Here is a 6,000-nt window from a genome sequence, read left to right as displayed (position 1 = left end):
TCAAGGCACCATGTGCAAAAAATACCCCCCCGCTTGCCATCTTGAGGTAAAGTGCGTTATTCATAAGTTGTGAATAATTGAGGTTTAGGGAGCACTGTTGGAACTTAGGGGGGGGGGGGGGGGGGGGTGTATTTGCTGACTGTGTGCTTTGTCTGGGTTGGTACTTATGAGGAAACACAATACTCGGGTCAGGCAATTAGGAGGCAGAACAAAGAAGCAAGGCAAAACGCTACGTTGTAAAGTAATAATCAAGTGTAAGATTCCCAACAAGGTTTTTTTTTTTAGTTTGGTTATTATTAAAACCTGAAAAGTTGCCAGCTTAGCTGCTAACGTTCAGTGACAACATGCATGTATGAGAGTTTTCCTGTCACATTGCATAGCATCACGTAATGTCACGTCATGTCATGGCATCTCATGTCACATTAAGTTCCGTCACTCCGGGTCACATCACACAAGTCAGCAGCATCACAGCGAAGCGAAGCAAAGACGGCAACACAAGACAGCTATGCATAAAGTCATGATTCCGGTTAACGCTAGTACGTTACTAATACCCGCCAAAGTAAAAGTCAAGTGATTTTATGCAATTTGTATGTTTATGGCACAAAGATTTGGCACCGAGTTATGCAGAATAGTGATTAAATAACCTCCCCGTGTCAATATATTTGCTCTCCTGACTCTCAACTCAGTTAGTGTAGACTTTAATTATTAATTTCCTGTAGCATTTTCCATTTTGCTTGTGTGCCGTGAACTTAAGCAATTTCTCTCCGCAGTGAAGGGGGGGGGGGGGGGGATTGATGACAAGAAAAACGCAGAATTGGGAAAAGGACTGCTTAAATGGCCTCTGGACTTTAAGGGGATTTTAAGGGAACAAAGAGGAAGGGAAGAATGTAGAGGAGTACAAAGAAAGAAAGGATGGGGAGCTGAGAGGTGAGGCGAGGTGAGGGAGGCAACATGGCGTCAAAGAAAACAAAGAAAAGACTGTTTGATTATTTTCAATTGCTCACATTTAACAGGCCTTGGCTGTCAAATCTAAATGCAGCGACACCAAAAGCAATTCACAGAACAACTCCGGTCGCATTCAACTCCAACATGGATTTTGCCCAGTGTGACGGATTGTTTGTTTAGCTGTGTGCTGTTAGCTTTGCGCTTTGGCAGCAAGCACAATGGTTTCAAACCGAAGTGATACAAAACGAAGCAACCTTTCTAATTGGGAAATTTTAATTGCTTCCATTTGGGTTTACACTGCTGTGAATAATTTATTTTTGCGTGTACTGTATATGATATAAACTTTCAAAGTGCTTTTCTGGTATCTTTGTTATCACTACTATTGTTCTAAATAGCAGTGTGTGAAAGTGATTATTATATTAAACATTGCGTGTTGAATGGACCAGTCAAACTCATGTGTTTACCTTTCCTGACTTACGGCTTCAGCCTTTCAGAAAGTTTCACAGAGATCTTGTCAGCGTTTTTCACGCAAACAGAGAACATGTTGAAAAATGTATTCTCTAGAAAGGTTGAAGAAAGTGGAAAGTATTCATGGCTCCATCCAATTATGTCTGTTTCTCTGCATTAAAGCTAAATAAAAAAGCGACCATTGACCAGGAGTAAAAACACAACCTCTTAGCTAAACGTGTTTCAGGGCTTTCCTTTAATGCCCTGATGCTCTGACAGATATTATTTTCGCACAAGAGACATTCTCTGAACATGCTGGGATGTTTGCAGCCAAAATCTTAGATATCCAAAAGCAGAAACTGTCTCACTCCTGCTGTCTGCACTCACACTCACCATGTAAAAATCAATCTCTCTGGCATTGAGACAACAGCAGAGGAAATTAGTCCAATTCCACTTAATTTCAAGTCTATCCTTGTTACCAGCCTTTCACTCGCACGTAAACATGCACACAAACACACGCACACACACACAGTCATGCAGATGAAAACCGTGCTCATTCATCTTATTTCACAGTCTGCTCTTTACCTACCCAGACAACCCCCCCCCCCCCCCCCACACACACACACACACACCCAGAGGGATTTTTTAAATAGAAAGCTAGTTTGTACTTTCCATTAGAGGCTAATTCTATCACACAGCCGGCTCTTATCGATCCAAACATTCAGGGAGGGAGACATGCAAGAAAAGTAGCAACTGGAGCGCTGTGGGCCGCTGTGGTTTGAGCACGGAGCTGAGGAGGGAGGGAAATGGATAGTTATCAATGTTAGCATAAAAACATTGTTTTCAACTTGTAAAAATAGATTACATAATTACATAGTAATTACATTATTATTATGGCTTTTATTGTAGAATCACCAAAATGTCACTACAGTTCAAAACTGGATTAGAAAATGTCTATAAGATATCCATCAGTTAGAAAAGTCATTGACGCATCATCATTTATTATGTACATGTTAAATACCAGTAATAATAGTACCAAAATCCTGTTATTAAATAATTACATTCACTACTGCTATAGGTACAATGTTACTTTTCATATTTTTATTATTAGCATTATTATTGTACTTTTTATTTATGTAATTATTTTCCAAATTCACATTTGCCATAGGTTAGAGGAGTAGAACACATCTACAGAAAGTGAAAATAAACCCTAAGCATGGCTGCCCTAACATTATACCGGTACACAGAGAGGTGCAAAACTGTCTGAGAAACACACTGCAGACACGAACGCGTGCACGTCTATGCACACGCTGGACTGTGAAAGTAAAGTGGCCACAGCACAGCTGGTGGGAGAACCAGGCAGATATGAAAAGGCATATCGGTGGGAGAAACCAGGTCACTGTGTGTCGTATCGTGTAGCGATTGGAGTCTGTTGTTGTTTAACACAGGCGCTGCTTGGAACAAGATATGCTGTCACACCTGAGTTGCTCTGTGTTTGGAGGCCAGTGTGGCTAAATCTGAGGGGGGGGGGGGGGGGAGGAGATCATGGGGAACATTTCAGCAGCAGCGGCATCATCGTGAGACGAACAATGAGAGAGAGGATGGCAGAGAAGAATTGAGTTCAGAGAAAGGTGCGAAGGAGTCCAAGGGGATCAAGTCAGGCACAGAGCAGGGAGAGGGGCGGAAATAATGTCAAAAAATATAATGTAGAACATGAAAAGATACAAGGTAATAATCACTGCCACCTGGAAAAAGAGTGAATTAGCTTTGTCTGTCATGTCAGAAGACACATTCTGACCGGTGCAGACTCAGTGTCCTCAAATTGTTTAAATAGAAATTAAAGTAAAAAAAAAAAAAGTCAAAAGTTGCTTGAATCACTTATTGGAAGGGAAACTTTCAGGCGACCTTTTCATCGCCTGTTTCACAGCAGCACAGGAGACTCTCTTGCTGAGCATCCGTGCTTAAAAGCACGTTAGCGAATGAAGCTCGTTGCGTTACTAAGCGCGAAATAAAAGCTCCTGCTACCGTATGCGTTCAATCTGCTGGAGAAGCCACGCCAACATGGATTACACAGACAGATGGAGACGAGGATGTCAAAAGAAAAGTCGCCTGAGGTTCCGTCTTTCTGTGTCGCTGACAGTGAGAACTACCTGGAGACATTGGCCCCTTGTGCTGATTGGACCCACACACACATTCACACTGTGTTTTTTCCTGTCGGTGTGGTTTTGTACTTTTATTCGGACCACATCTCTTACAATTTAGTCCACAATTAAGTGGTGGTGTGACGCTCTGTTCAATTCATTGATATTAAGTGAGCAGATTCAATGTATTAGCATAATAGCATAGTGACTGTGTACTTTAAGTTTATAGGGACACTAAATACAAATGTTTTAGATCGGCCTGGCATTTAAAGTAGGAGTACAAGCCCATAAAAGTAAATCAATGCCCTGTAATGGAGACTTGGTTTATTGAACCCTTGCATGTGTGCTCTGGTCTCTAACAGAGATTAGATCGGTTCCTGCGGCATTAATGGCAAACACTGTCCAAGAATCTGATAGGAAAACATGTGCATCGACTGAATGAGAGCATATCAGGGGTGTAAGACCGCATGAAGCAAATCCATACTACGTATAGTATAAACCTCCATCGACCGGGAAGAGCGGTTAGATCACTGGGAATAAAGCAGAGTGCTTCCTGACTGGTTGTCAGAGGACAGTCTGGCAGCGAGCCAGTTGGTCTAAATGTTTATGCCGGTATTTAAAAGCCAATGAAATCCCGCAAGCCTCGTTATCGGTCTGTGTCTGCGAGTTGATGAGCTTCGCAGCAGCTCAGGAGACGACTCGACTAAACATTTTGTGTTGTGATGTGAGTGCAGATAAGCTGGGAGGCTGGTGCTGTGTGGCTGTGATGCTGCTCATGGGACTCAAGCAGAGCTGACAGACAGACAGAACTTCATCTAATTCGTTGTAAAAAAAAATTAACATAAGGGTGAATACATGAAGCTTTGTCTGTGATGACAGCGAGGCTTTGTTTGTTTAAGAGCTCCAGGATTTGTAGATTTTTGAAGAAGATTGACCTTCCTCCAAAGGAGTCGTTTTCTGTTAAAGCATTAATAGCTTGTATTTATTATTCTGATTCTGATTCTGATTCTGATTCTGATTCCATTTAATCACTTGTTGCTCATAGAGAGTGTGTCCAAGACCATCACGCACAGCCTCAGACACCAGTGTGCTGCCACAGGGCCATTTTTAAAGTTCATCATCTGTTTGTTCATTTTTCCATCTGTCCTTTCCATGTGAATCAACCCTTCCTCACCAGGGACTTCATACGCAGGTAGAAAGTCTGTGAAATGTGACAATTAAGAGGAGGGAGACCTCAAAGGGGCAGAAGAACCCGAGGCACTCCCGGTGAGTAAATTAGCTATGCCATGATTAGATGAAAACAGTATGATGAAATAACTAATGCTAGTGTCTGTGAAGGAAGATGACTCCCTAAGCCCCTTTCATATTGAAAATGACATTTTAATGTCATGCGCAGTAAAGATGACCCGTCGTTATGTGATAATATGTGTGGGTTGAGAAGCTGCAGCATAAGGAGTACGGAACCCTTCTGATGGAGTCTAGACACTGGTGGTGATTGCTTGATGAAAATGTCTCTTGATCAAATGGGACTTTACTCCATCTGGACCTGGAGGTGAACTGGGCGGAGGAAATATGCACTGAAATGATATCTGACAGCAGCAGAGAGGAGAAATTAGTTAGCATCTGACAGCAGGGATAATATTGGCTGATGGAGACTGAGAGAAATTCTGTCTCCATATAACCTGGATATTTACAGTTGGATTGATTTGTTGTGTGCTAACAGGTCAGGTTTTTCATATGCATGGCTGCACAATGCACACACACACACACACACTTATAGTACGTTGGATCGATGACAGCACACTCTCCAAGTTGTCAGAGCTACTCTGCGGTTTGCCCAGGCAAAAAAAAAAGAAGGAGGAACTTCCCTTGGGCTTTGTTCTCTTTCTCCGCATACCAATGTTCTGTTTTAGTCCTCACACAAAGCAAATACAGACACCAGATGAGCATTTTTTGTATGCTCGCCTTGGCACATAGCTCTCTCCGTATTTAAGTATTTTACAGACATTATAGATTTTATATGATATTCCTCTGCGGGTCGTGATGTGGTTCAGGATCTATATAGTCTCAGTTCAATAAATGATAATTGTAACCATTACTGTCCCAGTAAAATGCTGCAATTACTGGTAAAGAGACGGCACGGATCAGTTCCTCCATCCATCAGCACTTAAAACAAAATAGTCCCATGATAATTTAACCTACCGGTAATATTACTCCTTGATAATTAAAAACTACCCCATTATCTTAAGGTCAGACTCTGATGAGTGGTTGATCTTATAATCCCATTGTGACACTTTTGTCCAAATAATATTGATACTATCCATGAATTTGGAAAATAAAAATCTAATCTCTAGACCCAGATGATAACCAAGATAGCCATCAAAATCTAATGGATTTTTTTTCTTCCTCGGGCTACACCCTGCTGCTGGAAAAAAAAATAGAGACGAGAGCCTGTTCCTAGTTCCTA

This window comes from Brachionichthys hirsutus, chromosome 16 (genome assembly GCF_040956055.1).
Source record: "Brachionichthys hirsutus isolate HB-005 chromosome 16, CSIRO-AGI_Bhir_v1, whole genome shotgun sequence".
Taxonomy (NCBI): Eukaryota; Metazoa; Chordata; class Actinopteri; order Lophiiformes; family Brachionichthyidae; genus Brachionichthys; species Brachionichthys hirsutus.
The sequence above is the reverse complement of the archived record's forward strand: the minus strand, read 5'-3'. Positions refer to the sequence as shown.